Source organism: Athene noctua, chromosome 4, assembly GCF_965140245.1.
Source record: "Athene noctua chromosome 4, bAthNoc1.hap1.1, whole genome shotgun sequence".
Taxonomy (NCBI): Eukaryota; Metazoa; Chordata; class Aves; order Strigiformes; family Strigidae; genus Athene; species Athene noctua.
Genome location: NC_134040.1, coordinates 5,088,241 through 5,108,918, shown reverse-complemented (window position 1 = coordinate 5,108,918; position 20,678 = coordinate 5,088,241). Strand labels below are relative to the sequence as shown.

Here is a 20,678-nt window from a genome sequence, read left to right as displayed (position 1 = left end):
AAGCACCTAAATAACTTGTTTATACAAATGATCTGCTCCACTGTAAGTGATGAGGTCAAGAGTCCCATTTGTTGTGGTGTGCCATTTTATTGATGCGGCAGGATGCACTGGCAACTGCAATTTTGTCACGGTCTGCTTTCCATTCTTCCAAAGGATAATCATTCTTGGGCTGTCAGATGCAGCGAATATCCCAATGCATGTTGCATGTTTAATAGAGTGCTACCTTGATCATTAATCATGCATGAAGTTAAATTTCTTCTGTCAATACAGTGATTCTGCAAGGACAAGAATGTGTTACCAGTTTTTATTGAAGAAATGACAACAAAAAAGTAGGTCACAGTGAGGTTGCTCTAAAGCAGTTTCTTAAAATTAAAATTACACTGACTAGCTAAATTTCATAACATGATTTAACTTTAAAGTATTTCTATACCCTGTTATGTACTAAGTCTCAAGGACTGACTTTTATTTTTCCAAAGTGCATCCCTTCCTCAGAGTGTAATATCACTTCAGGCAGAATAAGGATGATTTTAAACATTATCCCATAACTAGATCATTGGCTATGGCAATAATAAATAAAAAAGAAAAAAAAAAAAGTTTCCAGAGTCTTGCAGATTTTGAAAAACATTTTAGAAAAGCAACTGTTCTGACAAGGACACTTACAAATCCCCCAAACTTTCAATAGTTACTCAGATTTTTAGATACAAAGTAAAATAAAGCAACATGAAATACATCAAGCATCTCGACTTTACATTCCTGTATTCATCTAGGGCAAGAGTCAAAAAGGTGATGACAAATCAAATAAACTTCAATACCCTCAAAATTCAACTTAAAGAATCATGGATAATCAGTATTAACACAAAAAGATTTCTGAGGGAAGAGACCTCTTTGATCTAGCAGACAAAAGCATAACGAGATGCTGTGGCTGGAAGCTGAAGGTAGATATATTCAGAACAGAAATAAGGAAAACGTCTTTAAGGATGAGTGTAATTAACCACTGGAACATTATACTTAGGAGAACAGTGGATATTTCATCACCTGACATTTTGGAATCAGTCATTTTCTAAAAGAAACTCATTAGTACACTTACAAATTGTTATGAGCTTGGTACAAGAATCACTCTGGTGGGGAGGAAAAAAAAGTAGGTAGATGTGGAGTATCTGTTAGAGCTCTGTTCATAGATAGAGTATCCCGTTACTAATCAAATGATTTTTTTTTTTCCCTTGTATATTCTGCTTATTATAGTGATGAGAACAACAGCCCTTTTTTTTTTTTTTTTTTTTCCTTACTCCCTATAATTAATACAGCAACAGAAGAAGGGCTAATTCTATTGAAGATATTTCATCATTGGTAGTTAAATTAAGGAGCTGGGGTAAGGGATCTGTAGGAGCACTGTTCCGTGACACCAAAAATAGCAACTGATCTTTAGTACTGGTGATGTTGATACACAAACCTTAGAGGATGTATTTTTTGTTTCCAGGTGAGAGTAACTAGCTTGTAAGATAGGTTTGGGAGGTAGGGACGTTAGTAAATATGGTAAACGTCATCTGCAGTAATTAAAATTAAGGCATGTGGATATCGTTCCAGCAGAATCACTTTGAAAAAGTGGATTTTTTTCTCCAAGAATGGTTGGTGAAATTCTCTTCCTCTGAAGACCTGCTCATCTTTGTGTGGAACATTTGAATAATCTCAGCATGCAACATCTTCATTTGCAGTCTGTGAAGTAATGCACAGAAGAAAATTCATGTGTATCAAATAAAATACTTATCCTGACATTTATTCTTTCTAACATTCTCTCTACTTCTGCACCGAGATACTAACCAATGCTAAAGAAATCCCAGAGTTTCCATCAAAAAAAGGACTATTAAACCCTATCTGTAGTAGATTTCCCCATTTTCAAGACCATGTGCATTTTCATCAAGGTAGGAAAACATTAAAAATTGCTGAATTCAGCTCGTGTATCACAAAAGATAAGCAATACCTTTTGCTTTATTTGGTTACATATCTGCTAAGATCTTTATATGTCACAGACATATTTTCAGTATTCCTTAAACATGACAAGAAACACCTTAGGACCAAATGTGGAACTGCCTATTTTGGGAAGGATTTTTTGGTTTACCTTGTTTTTTAGTTGCCCCTGTAAATTATTATTGAAGCAGAAGTACATGACAGGACCACAGGCTTGAACTGCTTTCTCTTTACATATTCCAGTCAATGTTTCTTTGAGTGGGAAAAAACTGAGTCTGCTGATCCTAGGGTTGGGCAGGATTAGATTGATGCCTCTATTCTTTGTGCTAGCAAGTGACTTTAATTCACATATTCTATTTATTTTAATAAATTGCATTATTTACTGCACTGACTCAGTATATTTTAAATATTGATGCAAGAAGCCTTTACATACATACCACTGATGTTTCTCCTTGGACTACTGCCAGGGAATGAGCAGTGTGTGGCTTGAACAATGAGGTTGGATTATGCAGTATTTATTGCTTTTCTATTTTATCACTTTGATACAATAGACAGAAGCTTTCATCTGGTAGAAAGTACAACACTGTTTTCTCCACATGATAGTATTACTGACTTAGTAGATTTTTTTTTTCCCCTAACCCACCCTGTCATGTCTGGTTTTGAATCTTCCTTTATGCATCTACACATCTTCTTTTGTTAATAGAACACAAATATTTCACTATTTTCTAGATGTCCCACGTTCCGCTAATATTTTAAGAATGTCACATTCCATTTAAGTGTCAGTATGAAGACATCTAGTGTAATCTCTTCTTCCTATAAGTGCTTCTAACTTCTTTTTTTGTCAGTATAATTCTGACTTGCAAGGAGCCTTTTGCAAACTCACATTCTTAAGAACACTGTAGCTGAAAACAGCTCACCTATGGCATTATAAAGAAATTAAACTGGCAGTGGGTGAATACCTGGGAAAGTGAGATTATTAGAAAGAAAAAGAAGTAATCTTACTACAGTGAAGCAGTCTAAAAGCTCGTAGCTGAAATGTAGGATAATGAATTAAAAAACTATTTCTTCTAAATCAGTTAAACCCTGGTTAGAGCTACCAGACTGACAGTTCTGAAGAAGTTGTCTGTGAAAATGATGCAAGGACTGGAAAAGTGCAAGTTTTTCTCCATGACTGGGCATTTGATCTGGCCTAGGAAGGTCTTAGTAAGGGCAAAGTATGCAGCTAGTTTTCTACACTCAATCTTTCTCCTGGTAATTTGGATCTATCAGACATTGATCAGGAACGATCAATTAATTTAATATAAAGTCACCTTCAACGTGTAATTGGTGATAGCTATTTGCATCCCACTGCACAGATTCCTGTCTCCTAGAGAATGCTGAACCTTGGACCAGGTACACAGAAATAGGAACAAAGTGAAAAACAACAACAATAATAATAATATGTGACGTTATCTAGGAGAAGCTTTGGGTAACAGCTTCTCAGTGTGATAAAGATGTGTCCAGATTATGTTAGAAAACCACAGTTTTAACTTTACCTATTAATTTTATTTACCAGGCTTGTGTAAGATATTTAAAAGGAATCTACTGATGATAACACCTTAAGTTTTAACATTTCACCATAAAAATGTAAAAATGCCTAACAGACAAAATAACTTTCTGTCTATGAAAAACAGGAGCATAATAAAACACTGTTAATAATCAAGAGGGTACCTATATTTTTACAGTTTGTGGGTAATTATTTCACTAAATCTACAAAACAAAAAAAAAAAAAAGTGAGTCATTACTTAACAAGACAAAATTCGCCACTGTGAATACTGCATGCAGAAACTGCAAATACATTTTTACAAAATTTTCTGGGAAAATAACATTCAGCCTTTTTGGAATGTGTTTGTATTTTCACATGACCCATCAGGATTGAAGTTGATAGAAATACTATTCTGGGAATAGTATTATTCATACACATCCTATCCAAAAGAGTAAAAGGAAGAGGAGGTATTAAAGGGTTGATAGAAATAAACCGAAAATTTGCAGGAAGATATTGAACAAAGCAAGCTTTTTAGAGTGGAATTAGGAGAAATTCTGTGCATGTTTAAAGACTGTGGACAGAAATTCGATGCTGAAAAATAGAAAAGATTTGAAATAAATGAAATAGTAGTAAAAATAATTAGATTTTCACAGGTATCTTGTGATTTTTGGTACTAAACTAAGATGCTCTTAGGAATGGAGAGAGACAGGTCCTTTTGTCTCCTGGTGCACTGATCTTTTTCAGTGTAATTTAAACCATCTTAACGTTGACGATCTGAGTATGCATATTGGAAACATTTCAATCAGCAATGGATAGACCAATAATTTCTTAACATAAGACCTAAAAAACTCAGTATTTTTCTTCAACATCCTGGAGCATATCTCTGCACAATCGATTATTTTATTGCCAGAAGCATAAAAGAGAAAAGCCGAGGAAACATATATAAAGCTAAAATCTTGCCCCTACCTCCAGGAAACTAAATTGTCTCCAACAACATGTTTACTATTGCTTTATTCTACAACACTGACCTAACTGACATGAATATTCAACCTATATAGTCGATGTTACTCTATTCATTCTATTCACAGTCTTCTGCTTTCTACCCTTCTGACCCTGGGAGCAGATGAACTGACACGCAGTATGAACTGAGATAAAAATATTTTTTTCTTTAAATTTACCCTATATCTTTCTACAGAAAACAAGAAGGATTCCTTAGATATTTTCTAATTATCACAAGCAGATAAGTAACAAAGTCCAGATAGCTAACAATGTCTTTGCTACATGAAAGAAATGTGATTCCATAAGAATGTAATAAACACATATAATAAATTATGCAGCAAAAGGCCAGAACCAAAATTCATGGCTTAGGCATTAGTAAGATACTTATTTTATAAAGCTTAAAGCTAATGGCTTCTTTATTTTTATTTGAATTATAAAAAGAACAATAATCTTTCTGTGAGAAATGGCATAACCCTGCAGTTTGTAAATATCCATTAATGGAATTATAAGTTATTGTTCATTTTTATTTGTTCTGGTTTATTCCTTTCTCTATTTTCGTAGGAAAGGAATCAATTTAACAATGCAAATTAATTCTACACTTACATAAAATCATTCACCAATATTATTTTTAATCCTAGAATTAAATAGATCTTGCAGTTAGGAATTGCGGGAAGTGTATTTCTGCATGTAAATAGGTACTGTATAAATTATTAACCACTTTATGAGTCAAAATAATTAAAAGAAACAAATTGACACTAGAAGGTCTACACAGAAGAAATGTTTGATACCTCCTATCCTTGTATAACTTCCATCGCCATGAAGTAGTTCAAGATAATTGCTCTTCATTTTACAAGTGGAGTCATTTATTACAGATAGAAGAACAAAAAACATTTAGAAAAAATTATAATTTCCATCATCCAAATAAAACAAGTCAAGATTTGCCATTTTGACTGACTTTTTGGTTTCTTCCTAGCCATTAAGTGAGGGTTTTTTGTAGTCAGTAGTCTGCAGACTTTATCACAGAGGCCGCTTTTTGCCTATTAGCCATTGGGAAGAGAGGAGTGGTAACAGTACATCCCTACATGTCGTCCTGGGACATAGCAAGGGGTGATCTGGGAAGGCAGCTGGGAGCTGAGGGTCCCTTCTTGGTCTCCAGGGGTAGATAAGCCCAATAAGAGGAGGAACTGGGAATCGAGGCATACATTTTTAAGGTTACAGTCAAATAAAGGAGAAAAAGAAAATGAACAAAATATGACTTCTCAGTGATATTTCTGAAGGGAAATTAAAAATAACACCTCCAAACAGTCCACTGTACAGTGTCATGTTCGTTTGTTACAGAAACAATGATAAAGTCTTTTAAAAAAGATGAATAATTGATTGTTTTGGGTTAACCTTGGTAGGTAGTTCAATTGAAATTAGCCTTGGAGTTTGTGGCATTTATAATTTGAAATGTATCTATTTAGAAACAATTCACATTTTACGTAAACTAAGAGGAGTTTGAAGTCTACAGGCATGGACTGATGAATTGGACATATCTTAGCTTGTGGCATTCACAAATTTATTCATAAAGTTTTCTTCTGACCTGAAATATTTTCCTCTTTCATTTTTTTTGTCAGTGAGTCTGCTTTGTTCCTCTAATTAAAGCAATGTAGTGGAACCATAAGCAAAAATCCTTACTATTTCACATTCTATGCTGCAGTCCTGTATGTTTTTATAAGTAAAGACAAATATGTGTAACATAAGTTCAAAAGTATATTTATTCAAACTCCTGGACCCACATTGGTGTAAAAGCACAAGAGTCAGGACTACCACTTTATCTTCAGGAAGGACAGGAAGAAACATCCTCCCGTCATCACACATGTGGTCAGCTAAGACATGTCTCCTTGCCAGAAGAATGTCTAAAGTGCATAAAAATTAAAGTGCCACTAACTTGGAACAGTTTTCCTAACAATTAAGAATGTGTTCGCCAAAAAGTAGTAAGAAATTAAGACCTCAGTTTCTGGTACCCAAAGCCTATTACATACATCGCTATGGTTTATTGACTGGAGTCATGTCATTGATAGATTTTGAGTTCTCTTGTGGTACTGTGGGATGAATCTGAAACAAAACAAAAACAAAAACAAAAAAACAACCACCAAAAAAACCCCAAGAAATAATATAGCTTGGGTTAATTAAAAACGTACAGGGGACATTGGAATATGATACCATACTTAAGGCAATATCTACCTCCAACAGCTTTACTCTTAAATTTATTGACAAGGGAAAAGAATGGATGAAACCTGGAAGCTGAACTCTTTTTTTTTCTATTTATGGTTGAAAAGAAATACCATAAACTGTACAGGAAAGCTTATGAAGCAAGGGATTTTTAAGCAAAATTTTCATAATGAGAAATCATCATAACCTCGGCTACCATAGTGAACAGTAATAGTGCAGAAGCAACTAAGAAAATATTAAAAACTTGCCCTAAATACAAGAATTAAGCCTTACAATTCCCTGGTCACATGCAGGATTATCATCTACATATAAATATCCTACAGGGAAGCACTGAGCGATCTCAGTCTGATCACGTTTTATGGATATGCACCATATGGATGAAGGGGAAATGTCTACATTGACAATAGAAACCACTGAACAAACAAAACGTTATCTCTGGGGCCCAAAGATAGACAAATTTACATAAGAAATGAATTGCACATTTTAAGAAGGTTAATTAACCATTTCAAAAGTTTATCTAAGAACATAATCAATTCCATCAGCTAAAGTCTCCAAATCAAGATTTCAGTGATATTAGCAAGGCTTTTAAAGTGATATTAGAGACTTTAACCAGAAGTTTTTACAGAATTAATATAGGCATCACTGGATAAAATGTTATGAGCAGAACATTCTGGCTTTAGAGTCTATAAATATAACAAAAAAGGCTTAACGATAGCGGATGATTTGTGAAACAAGACTCCCACTGAAATGGAAAATGACCCCAAAAGCTAATTGCAAGCATAAAATATTATGTAGCTCTTGCCAAATATTTGCCTAAATGGTGTCTTTGCTTTGGAAAGACTGCATTAACGTCTCCTCACTATGCTGTCTTTTACAATTTGTAAATAAGTACTCATAAGCTATAGAAATAAGGATAAATTAACAAAAATTAATCTGAATACATATTTGAATACACTCAGACAGAAGGAGTGGGCTGTAGCTTTTCACGTTTGCCTATCCCTCACTATGATTAATGAGGTAAGTAAATCTGAGAAGGTTTGACTGTTTATTGATGCAAGCACGCAAAAACATTTGAGCCTAGTTGAATCTATCCCTAACTATCTGATCCATAAACTGGGTTGGAAACATGATAAACAAGTGTCGTGGTTTAACCCCAGGCAGAAATTAAACACCACACAGCTGCTCGCTCACTCCGCCCACCCCGCAATGGGGTGGGGGAGAAAATCAGAAAATAGAAAAGTAAAACTCATGGGCTGAGATAAAAACATTTTAACAGGAGAGAAAAGGAATGGAAAATAATGAGAGAAATTTCAAAACAATTGATGTGCAATACAACTGCTTAGCCACAACTAAAACATCGGTGTCTTATCAACATTATTCACACCCTAAATCCAAAATGCAGCACTGTATCAGCTACTAAGAAGAAAATTAACTTTATTCCAGCTGAAGCCAGGACAACAAGCTATCCCATGAGAGCTTCAGATTTTGGTTTCCTAATATATTTTGCCATGCCCTATTTAATATCATTTTTGTGGTTTTTTTTTTTTTTTTTTTTTTTTTTTTTAACTTAGTGTTTCTAGAAAGTATTTATTTCTGATATATACTAACAGACTAGTGTATTTGGACATGGAAACTGTATTCCTCCCCTGGTATTTTTACAGAAGCATGGCTTAAGCTATATAAATGTCATCTAAGTCTTAGAGGACCATCTACTCTGTTTTCTTGAGCCTATCTTTGCTCCTGAAAGAAAGTCAAATTAAGATTGCTAGAAGTGATATGTACAACGAAAGCAAAAAAAAACCTGGCAGGGTCAATAGTCTTAGTCATAACGTGTGTGAGCATTCAGCAACACTTTCTAATCCTCATAGAGCAGGTCTTTGGCTTTGAGATCAAGTTCAAAGCTGTTTTTTTTATTCTTAGGGATCTGCATGCTTGTTTCAGCCTGTCTCAAACTTTGGTTATGCTACCAATTTTCTCTCTGGTCTACCCTGACCTCTTCCCTATTTCTCAGCACAAGATGCCTCTTGTTCAGACTTCCTGATTCCTCTACTTCGTACTATCCCAGAAGAGCCTACCAGCCTGCCCAAGCTCTTTTCAGAGCTTTAAAACTTTCAAGTTAATAGATCACCCAGTCAGATTCTTATATACTACAGATCACTTAATGTCATTGAATTACCTTTCGACTGACATCTGTTACTCCATATGCTTGTACAATTTTGAGGATTTCACGAGACTGAGAAGCTATCACTGTTTTTGTAGTTTACTCCAATTTTCTTCCGTGTTAAGGATTTGTGCTTTGTTTTGAATTTGTATAAATCTGTTCTAAAGCCCAACCATTATACCCCATTGGAGTGAATATCCTTTCATACTTGGCATTTTCTTCAGTGAGAGTATTTATGTGCTCTAATGAAGTCAGCTCTCAATCTCCTTGCAAAAAAACAAACATTTATCACTCTGGCATTTCTCGAGTCTTCAAAACCCTTTTTTTGTGACTCCTGTCTGTGCAAGTTACATCTTTTTAAAATCCTGCTAACATCACTGGGCACTCACTGAGTACACCATATTCTAATACTGGGCTGACAGATGCCACAAGAAAGCTACTGTTAACTTTCATTTTCAATGAACTAATCCTTGCTCTGTACATCAGGAATCACAGTCACATCATTGCACAAAAAGTTTGATTTTCTTGTAACATTTAAATCCTTATACCTCCCTATAAATTTCCAGCACACCATCTCCCATTCTGCATGATTGGCATGTTTTATTAATCTGTGCTGACACGACTTTGTTTGAGAGATCCAAAGTTATCAAGTGAAACAAACTTCTTCGTGTGATTGGTGCACCCTCCTTCTATTTAATATAACACAGATTTTTGGATCCTCTCAGAATTCTATCAGGATTAATTTCAGATCTGTCTCCAGATGATTGGTTAACATATTCCATATCATACAGGAATATTTGCTGTGAACATCTCCAACTCAGTGTTTCCTTCCACCTCAATGTTTTTGACTGTGAATTTATCCTAGAAGACTTTTAGGAGTTCCTCTTTACACTGACAGAAGAGCACATGGGCTTAAAAGTTTGTTGAGGTCTCTAGCTAATACCACAATGATTGATAACTTCACATTTGCATTTTAATAAAGACTAAGAAGAATTTGGTCCTTTCCACGTGTCACTCGTCTCACAAACCAAATCAAGAGCGTTCCAGGATGAATGAAGCTGGAAGTTACTCATGAGATCGATAAATACATGTAAGCAACATTTGCTTCACAGTTGCAACCTTTGAAAACAAGGTAGAGAAAACTGCATTATCAGCAGCTGACAACAGGTGGAATCGTGACACAAGTCTGCTGTTTCTGAATTAAATTTAATCACATTAGAAGCTGATCTAATGCTGTATCATTGCAGTCACAAGGCAAATTTCAGGCCTGATACAGATTTTTTTTTTGTTTGTTCCATAATTTTATCATTTACACCTCAGACATCAGAATGCACAAATGACCTACAAATATGCAATTCACAGAGAGCATCTGGCAGCTTTGTGCTCAACCACCCTTCACAGCATGCATCATTCTCAAAATAATATAGGCATACCTTAGGGCACTGCTCTTCACATCAGCAGCTGCATCAATGTTTCTATAAGGAATACAGATTTTAATGGATTTTAGTTGACTATAAAACTTGCTTTTATACTGATACTGACTGACTATCATGAAAAGGTTTTAAAATGTATATTAAAAAGAAAATAAAATTCACAGATTTTAAAGAACAAGAGCAGCAACTCTTGTATCAGACAAGTTCTTGAATGCAGAACACAGTACAAAGCCTTAGTTACAGGGCATTTTATTAGTTTGTTTTCAAGACATAGTGATTTCTTAAAGTTTTGTTATCAGCTGTTCTACAATCATGGAGAAATTCTAAATTTGTCAATGCGTAGTGATTCTCTTGACTGCCATGATGCTGGTTTGTCCAATAAGAGTAGGGTCCGGTACTCAGAATAGAACACCTGAATTTACCTCTGTATGTGCAGGTAATTACAATAGTGATTAGATCTGTCCTGGCTGGGAACTTAACAGAGCCTTAAGAGCTATTTGGTGAAGGTGTCTACTGAACAGTTCTTCATCTGAACTCCACTGGCTACCATGGGATCTTAGGGTTCAGTTCATTTGCCAAAAGCTACAAGTGTCATTTGGGACACTCCAGGACATCCTACCTGGCTTGCAACTGCCAGTCCAGGTTGTGTGCTTTCACTGGCCACATGTCACACCTTCCTAACTTGTGGAGATGTCACAGGTCTACTATTCTGTTTGCAGCGGCTCCAGATGTCTGGCTTTCAGCAACTGACTCAAGACTCTCACGCGTAGACACTTACATTTAGACATATCAGAATCTGAAAGCTGTCTCCCACCTCAAATTTTCATGTTTTTCCTAAATCAGAAGTACTAAACCATGCAATGATAAAAATAAAAGAATTTTTGGCCTAATTCTGGTTGCAGATTGATTTTGAAGTCAGGAAGTGTTTCAGTGCTCATTTTTCCCTTCTGAATATTTGGAACAGGGGATATTCCAAATACAGACTGCTATTCCTTGCTTAATCTTAATTAAGAAGCTTCACTTCACAGTGGCTGTGTGTCTGTACATTTTGTTGTGGTTGAAGTAACTAAAAAAATAGTCACCAGTAGATAGAAAACACAATATATTTGGCTTCCTTAGATGAACCATCTTCCTGAAACATTTCTGAATAATCAAGTAGTCACAGCCTGTTATTGTGACTAGTAAGAAAGCTGAAGAGAAATTTCATTTAAAAATACCAGAGTTGTGATTAGCAGTTGTATGTGTGAGCCTTTTTTCTGGACAGCTGCACGGCTAGAATATTCCCCAGAAATCCTGGATACAAATGTCCTGAAAAGTCACATGTGAATAAAAAGATGAGAGACAAGGTTATTTTGGAGATGTGAGGGTAGTGTATTGCTGTTCACTATAAAAAAAAAAAAAAAAATATCACAGTTCGGCAAATCAGGCTATTGGGGTCTGCAAGAAAAGTGTTTCTTCCCTTTTTGCCTATTCTCTTCTCACTTGCCTTTCTATAAAAATCCTCCAAAACTGCACTGAAGTTAATGAAATGTCACCAAAGTAAAAGGAATCAATTTCAGGCCATTTATGTTGTCTCACATTTGATCTTCTACTTGATGTTTTACTTGTCTTTGTCTTCCTTTCCTATTTCCCAAGAGAACAAAATAAGCAGGATCAGAGACCAGTTCATCACTGGATATTTACGCCAGTATAAACCCATTTATTACAGTGCTTTATGCAGGTATGAAATTCGATTTATAATGTTTGGATATGCACATCCACAAAGTGATGAGTTACAAAGGAAGTACGTTAGAGAAAAGTTAATGAGCGGAGATTCACGATGTTGTTTTTCAACTTAAAGTTTGTTAAGTATTTGGTTTTTATTAAATGTCTGAGAGGTAAGGTATCAAATTTAAGGTTTCAGAATTGAAATATGGAAAGATCTTTAACTGTCATGACAAGAGCAGATAAAGTATCAGTAATTTCTGTTTTGAATACAATCTGAAATTGAATTTCTTTCATTTCATGACAAAGTTGATAACAAAGCAAAATGAAACATTCCAATAACGTACATTGCACATTTCTGAGAATAAATGTGATTTCTTTGAGGAACAACCTGGAAATTGGCACATTTAATGTGCAGATACATTAAAGTACTAAAGTAAGCAATGATTTGCAATCAGAGAAGACAAGAACTTCAAATTAAAATGACAATATTAATATGGTCCATTGGCTCTGTCCATTCCTTACGTTATTACCTGCAAAGTTCCATTTTCATTTTGGTTTTGTATATGCACTTTTTGCTCATGTTTATCTAATTAAAAATATAAGTTCAGCAATGTATTCCAGACTCAACCTAGCTTTGATACTCCTCGGATGTAAAACTCCTCTGAAATATTTTTAAATAATCTGTCTTCCTAAAGTCAGTACAAACAACATCATATCTACTGATGTTGGCTGTTCATTACTAGAATTGTATTCAGAGTAAAGTCATATTTCACCTAAGGACAACAAAATTTGTCTACAGTCATAACACATAGCTCTGATTAACTTATGGAAACAAAACGTAACAGATTTGGTTAATATTTTAGTAGAATTGTTTCCAAAAAAACCCACAAGGCTCTAGGGAAAAAAAAATAAAAATATTTGAAGGATGTATTCTGAATGTGTTTTACCTTCAGAATCCAGCGTAGAGCATAGAGTTATACAATATGAAGTTTAAGGATCTTTGATTGGTAGGCTTCTGTTGAAGTGCTTTACTCTACATTTCTAGGAGGAAAGAGGAAAAGCAAGGTTTATAATTCTCATCTTTTCACAAAGGCATACTTGAGTAATAGAGAACAACACCATCCGCAAACAAAACAAAGGATTTTGAGAAATTATCTGATGTCATCTAGTATTCTGCCACTTCAAAGAGATGAACCATTTAACATTCTGCCAGAGAAAACTCTGTAGAAAATTTTCTTTGAATATCTTTATTAAACTGGAGGATACATTTTGTTAAATATTTAAAATGTATCAAGCAATTTTTTTTTTTTTTTTTTTTTTTCTCTCCAGAGGGCAAGTTAGTTTCCTTAATTTAATTTACTCTGGCCCCAAAGCAATTTGGCATTTAGACATGTGCATAACTTTAAAAACATGCTTAGTTTATTTAAAGACAATAAGACTTCTCACGTGCTTGTGCGTGAGACTAGACTGGGACCTACAGGCCTAGTCCGATTTCAAACTGTCTTTTCATTTATTTTAATGAGTATTAGATTGGATGACATATGAATTTATTTCACCATTGTCATCTTCTAGCTTTTTACCCTGGGGACTGAGTGCAAATACTTGAAATTCAACATGTGTTGCTCATCACTTTTGATTAGAAAATATGCCATCTTTCCTATCTTCCTGTTCTTTGAATGGATGAACACAGAACTTCCCACAGGATGTTTTCCTGGGCAGATTTAAATCTCACCTTCTGCAGACGTTCATATGAGACTTTGAGTTTCATTCACTGTGAACATTTATGCCAGTAAAACTTTATTGTCTGGATGTGTGCAGAAAGTGAGCGCAAAAGATGTGTGAGCCTTTGAAACCCCTTACTGCTAAATGTTTCTTATATCTTTCCCTGTGACTGATGAACAGATGAGAGTTGGCTACAGAAACCAGCCAGATAATTTAATTTCGTCAGCCACATTTTTTCAATGGATTATTTGAAACTTCGCTAAATACTATAGTGCTGAGAACTATATGAAAGCCAGTATAGAATAAAATCTTTCAAGAAGATAGCAGGGTTCAGTTCAGAGTGACAGCAGAGATGGCAGTCAGTTCCTCACACAAAGGAGTTTATGAAACTAAATGACAGCTGATGGAAAATGTTTGAATATTCATTAAAGTTGGGAAAGTAGTAAGGCCATTTTCAGTTTAAACTCTCACATTGCACAGATGAGAGTTGTTAAATAGCTGCCACATTCAACACTCAGTGGTTCAATTTCCGTGGTGAGAAAAGTGTTTGTGAAGTGTTATAAGCATGCATGAGTTGTGTGCTGAATGATCATATTTGATGGTAAAACTTGTGAGTAAATACATTAAATATTTTCAGGGGAAAAATCTCTCTCCAAGACACGATTATATCAGACAGAGTTTACATTTATAACTTCATACAAGCTTAATATATTGAAAAATTCTATAGAAATACTTACAAGACAAAATAATAAGTTCACTTTACAGATGGCCTCATAAATCGTGTGGTGAAGGTGTTTGTGCCTACAGACGAAGGAAATTCCCTTCACACTTGAATTAGAAGATGGAGAGAAGGGGCATAGATGAGGAGAAAAGATGAAGATCTGTTTCCTGTGGAAATAATATCCTAAAAGCTGGGTTATTAATCCAACAGGACAGATTCCTTAATACAATAGCTACCTTTTAAATTAGCTACTGTAAATTAACCAGCTGAAATAAACATTGGCAGGATCTTATCACTGTAATGCACAATAAAGTCTACGTTATTAAAATTCCACTAAAGAAAACTTAGTGTAAGATAAGACAGCCATGAATGATCATTTAACATTAATCCTGATGACAGCCATTTCCATTTTGCTATTGAAATTCCAGCCTTCCTACATTTTCATTTCCAAATACAATTCAAACAACATGCTCTAATCAATCACGTGTACATCCACCATAATTTTTATACAAGGCTCTGTATCTCAGATATATAAGCCACTGGAGGTAATTTGTCTTCCCTCTGGCTTTGTAGTCACACTAAATAAAAGGGAAGGTAGAGAAAGGTAAGGTGGTACAGAGAAGTAGCAGGTAAGATCTAGAGTTTTGGGACCATAGGTAGTTTCGACATTGACTTTTACATTCAGAATTCATTTAACGATGAATCACGGATGTTGATAACACTCAAACATAGCCCAGTCCAAAAGAGAGCTATGTTTGTCTGGCACAGCATCACCTGAATGTGATTGTATTGCTTCCAGACTAGGCCTAAAATGGAATGAGCCATCTTGATCATCTCTGCACTGTGCTTCCAAGTCCAGGTTTCACTCATATGGTGTCAGCTTGATGATTATAGTCCTAATTCCCCTCCACCCCTAAGTGTAAGGAATAAGTTAGGATATTAGTCACCACAGGCTTTTTGAGATGGTGGATGTCAGAAAAGTGGTGCCTGCATGGCACAGTTCACATCACTTATGATGTGACTGATCTGCTGACTGCATTTGGTGTTTGTAAGATAGTGATGCTCCTAGTTTGTAACGTGTTCAGGTGGGGTAGATGGTATGAAGACCTGTTCATACATCCCCAGTGTTTACTCCGAATGGATATCAAAATCTGCAATTGTATTTGCACTAAGCACCTGAAGACCTGGTTTACTTTTCAGAGGGGAATTATCAGTAACAGTAGTTAGCACTTAACATCTCCGGGAGAAAAAAAATACATCAGATCACATCGGCAAGTAGCCAAAAGATGTTTTGGTTTAGTTATCTGCGTTTGGAATGGTGATTTTACTACCCACCAAAAAAAAACCCAAACCAAAACAAAACAAACAAAAAACCAAACAAACAAACCACCTTCATTTTTCTACCATAAAACAAGCATATGGATGCATGTGGGTGAAAGGACCTAAGCGTCTTCACCCATTTATTGCTTAAACCTTCTAGTCACTTATCTCAACAAGTCAGCACAGCGAAATCTCCAATTTGATAAAGAAAAATATAGATGAGATATACTTTATCAAAATATGAGTTATTCCTAAAATGTATCTATTTAAATAATTTCACTCATTTCTAAGGAGTATGGCATAGTGGAGAAGAGAAAATAGCTCTTTTACTAAAAATGAGGACCCTTTATTCTGAAAACTCCTACACAGATCAGTATAATGGTACCATTGAAAATTTTGCTTAGAAGATGATTTGATAAAAATGTGAGTTTCTTTTTTTTTTTTTTTTTTTTCCTAGAAAAAGCAATTTGACATAGCTACTCCATGGAATAATTTTCTCAATGAAGACAGCATTTCATTCAGCCTCCATCAGAAGATGCAACTGGATTTCAAAAGGTGAGCAGACTATTAAATGGGCAGGGAAGAAAATGCAGCCAACGTTTTTATCACAATTCACAGTGACAACAGAAAAAGATGTTATGGAAAATATATGTAAAATTATTTGAAAATTAAGCACATATAACAATGGCTCTGAAAGAGACATGAACTAAGAACTACAGTGAAAAAAAGGGAGGATAAAATGCAACTGTTATGCATGCAAACAAGAACAAGGCTTCAATCAACTCATGCAAATGCAAATCAAGACATTTAACCTTCTGAAGAAGAGCAATACAATGCAACAGGAAGAATCTGTAGACACGTTCCAGGGACCTGATGAATTCCACCTGAAAAGCAATTCACTTACGCTAACCTCAAAAGAAATATTTATAATGAGTCATGGCTCATCTGACTTCTCTGTATACAGAGCAAGTATTGGCAACCATTAATTTTTAAACTTAAAATATCAAGGGAAAACAAAATCCCTGTCAAAGATATTCTGAGTATACTTACAAGAAGAAAACTATGTTGCTAACAAAGAACGTGATTTTACTAGTTGCAAGCATGCCCTGGGAGCTTACGTCCCAGTAGTTCAAGATTTACAGTCTAAGCCCTGTGATACCAGAATAAAACCAGAAACAAAAGGGTTTTTGTAGCTAAGAAGAAGAAATTGGATAAGGCTGTTATATCTATATTGTACCCAAACATTAGGAACAAGACTAGGGAACAAAGTGGCTGATTAAAACAAGTCCCCAGGACCTTTCAAATATTTACCTTTCAGTAAAAATTGATAAACCAACATGCAGGTAGGAAACTTTCATGTGTCAGAGTTGATCGCCTGATGAAATGATCACCTCTTATTAGATAAAGTGCCTTTAATACTAAACCAAGATTTGATGCATTTTATATATTTGAATAATATATTATCTCCCCATGTCCTCCAAAATGATGCTGCAAATCTGGTTCTGGGCTGAGCGTTACATGCAGAATGAAAAGATGGAATGGGAGACTTGAGGGCAAGAAAAAGCTTTCAGGAGAAAGAACAGATGAAATAAATTGAGAGTTTCCAACAGCACATAGGATGGCCAAAACAACCTACCCACCAAGAGCAGAAACATCCAGATCTTTTTCAGTGAATAAGTGAGATCTTGCTGTCTACATTGACTGTCTTTGAGGTATTCAAACATTGGTCAATATATTATCATCACGGACTGTATATATGCCTTAAATGACCAAAATCTGAATGCCACACTTGAATATATCCCTGTCTGCCAACTGTCTCTATGATGTACGCTTTCAGTGGCAGGTGTGTCCGACCACCGGCATTTTGTCCCTGATGAGCCTCACACTAAGTTGCCTTCTTCTGTAACACCATAAGGCACCCGATCGATGAGTTCTACATGTTACGGGGATTTTAATATAAATATAATGATTCTCTTCCAGAAAAGGCATGTGCTTTTCACTTCCATGTCATCAGATCATTGTGACTACAAGCTTCTTGGTACCGAGTGTTCTTCACACTTCCTTTGGTTTTAAGCTCTCTCATATTGAGACCTCTTTCATCACAGATGTCCTCCCTCAGCAGATGATATCTCACTAAATTATTTGCATAAGAACAGATTACAATTGGAGTTGGAATGCACAGTGATTTAGCCCTTGTAAGGTATTTGGTTTCTAACTAGATTTTTTTTTTTTTTTTTCCTTCCTAACTGCTTATTGATCATTCATAGGTCTACACAGACAAGGTCAATTTCTGCCTTATTTCTCATGTACTTATGCCTCCTGGCTATGTATTCTTCAAATTTTTACAGTTAGGTCATGTCTTTCAGATAAATTTGGTAAAAAAACCCCTCATTTACAATTCTTTGCAATACTTTTAAGAAGCAGAAAATGTTTCACAAGAAAATAGCAGTTTCCATGGAACTTTATTTAAGAAAAGTGTTTCAGGCTGAAAAACAATTTTTTAGACAAAATGTTCATTGCCTATATAAATATACTCATGCATAGAAATATATAATATATACAAGCCAGTGCCTTCATTTCTTATCTATATACCTAGATATAAATGTGTCAACATGTTTTCACACAAATTTATATAGAGAAAAAGAAACAAAGAAATCCAACAAATCAGTAATTCGGTATTTTGCATGCTAACATCACGGGCTATGAAAACTTCATTTCAAAACTTATTCTAAATTGGACCTATCTATTCTAGAACAAATAAATATCCAGTGTAGAGATAAGTTTATCTTGGATGGTACATTTTTTTTTCTGTTAAACCATTAAAGTTCTTGTTTCATCTCAGTGAAGAAAGGTTTGTTGTTTTGTTTTGTTTTAAGATATCACTAATTTTCATGGAAAACAAAAGTGTTTTTCTTTTCTCTACTATTGCATAACATGCCTACATTCAATATTATGTTAATGAAACGTCGAAAACTTTGACCCCTTCCTCTTACATTCATACTCTTTGTTCTCACCTTGCTATTTTGCATTATTATTTTCCACTTCCAGTCAACAGTGAGGAATGTTACTTAAGGTACATAATATTTTGACAGTAAATTTACTTCAGCATGTGACCGAAATAAAATGGAAATAGGTCATGAAAAACAAACCAAGGAAAACGAAGATCATTTAGCTAGAAATATTAAAAAATAACTTTCTAAATGAAAAAAAAATCTACAACTTTGAGTTACTCTAACAGAGTTGCAGATATAACTGGAAACTATGCAAAAACATCACATGATGTGGTGGTTTGACCCTGGCTGGATGTCAGGTGCTCACCGAAGCTGCTCTATCATTCCCATCCTCAGCTGGACAGGGGAGAGGAAATATAACAAAAGACTTGTGGATCGAGACAAGGACAGGGAGAGATCACTCATTAATTATGTCACAGGCAAAACAAACTCAAGTAGGGGAAATTATTTCAATTTATTACCAATCAAATCAGAGTAGAATATGAGATATAAAAACTATATCTTAAAACACCTTCCTTGCACCCCTCCCTGCTTCTCAGGTTCAACTTTACTCCCAATTTCTTTACCTGGTCCTCGTCAGCAGTGCATGGGGATGGGGAATGGATGTTGAAGTCAGTTCATCACCCCTTGTCTCTGCCGCTCCTTCCTCCTGAGGGGAGGACTCCTCACACTCCTCCCCTGCCCCAGCGTGGGGTCCCCCCGGGCTGCAGGTGGGTCTCTGCTCCCCCGTGGCCTCCCTGGGCGCAGGGCACAGCTGCCTCCCCATGGGCTGCCCCACGGGCTGCAGGGGAACCTCTGCTCCGGGCCTGGAGCACCTCCTGCCCTCCTCCTGCACTGACCGGGGCTGCGGAGATGCTGCTCTCACACATTCGCACTCCTCTCTCTGTTACTGTTCCAGTTTTCCCTTTATCTTCCTTAAATACATTCTCCCGGAGGCGCTGCCACCCTCGCTGACGGGCTCGGCCTTGGCCAGTGCTGGGTCCATCCTGGAGCCGGCCGGCGTTGGCTCTGTCGGACATGGGGGAAGCTTCAGCACCTCCTCGCAGCAGCCACCCCTGCACCCCCTGCACCCCCCTGCTATCAAAACCTTGCCACACAAACACAATACACAGGATTCTTTCTGTGTGAGAAATTCCTGCACTGAGTGCACCTATCTCATTGCTACCAATGTGGCTGTTCAGTCTTACAGGATGCACAGCAGCATGCAAAAATGTCAAGGTACTTCAGTGGGAGTAAGCTAAACTAATCACTGTAAGCAAAATTTCCCATGCTTTGATTTTTTTATTAAGATCCATTAAGTGTCATTTAATCTGCACACTCAGAGAGGTCTCCAAGTGAATGAGCCTACCACCTTGTCACAGAATCACAGCAGAGAGGAACATGGCACACAAACCTGACTCTGGGGATCTTACCCCAGCCAGGCTTCTCAGTAGCATCATAATACATCATAAATATTTAAAACTAATCCATCATCTGGGGCAATGCAAACAACTGGGAGAAGACATGAATAAAGTCAAAACTGCATACAGACTGTAGAATTATTTGATCAGTTTATAAATTAAAACACACGATGTGGGTAAGTGTTAGAGATCCAGAGTTATTTACTTTGCATACCCCATAATACTGCAGAATAGTGAGGTTTAAAGCACAATCTTAAATCTAAACTTAAACCCCATCAAATACATGCAACTAAGTGCTATTTAAGTATTATAGAAATAATTTTAGCTTCTAGCATCTCTTTGGGCTAGTAAAATTCATATCCACAAAACCACCAAGAACATTCAATTAAAGACAGAAATGCAATCTCCATCAATAACAGTTGTGTCTCCTTATTTTTCAGTTTCAGAAAATAAGGATTCCTCAACGGAACAAAAAATTCTTCTCAACAGCCTTTTGATGA

At 35.9% G+C, this 20,678-nt stretch overlaps 1 long non-coding RNA gene across 1 annotated transcript; it reads right to left on the bottom strand.

The window, feature by feature from the left end:
• Positions 1-949: 949 nt before the first annotated feature.
• LOC141959554 (uncharacterized) lies at positions 950-14,557 on the bottom strand. Its single transcript, XR_012633469.1, has 3 exons — positions 14,464-14,557; positions 12,952-13,045; positions 950-1,713 (listed from the first exon to the last, which is right to left on the bottom strand). It is a non-coding gene; the product is annotated as an uncharacterized LOC141959554 (long non-coding RNA).
• Positions 14,558-20,678: the final 6,121 nt, after the last annotated feature.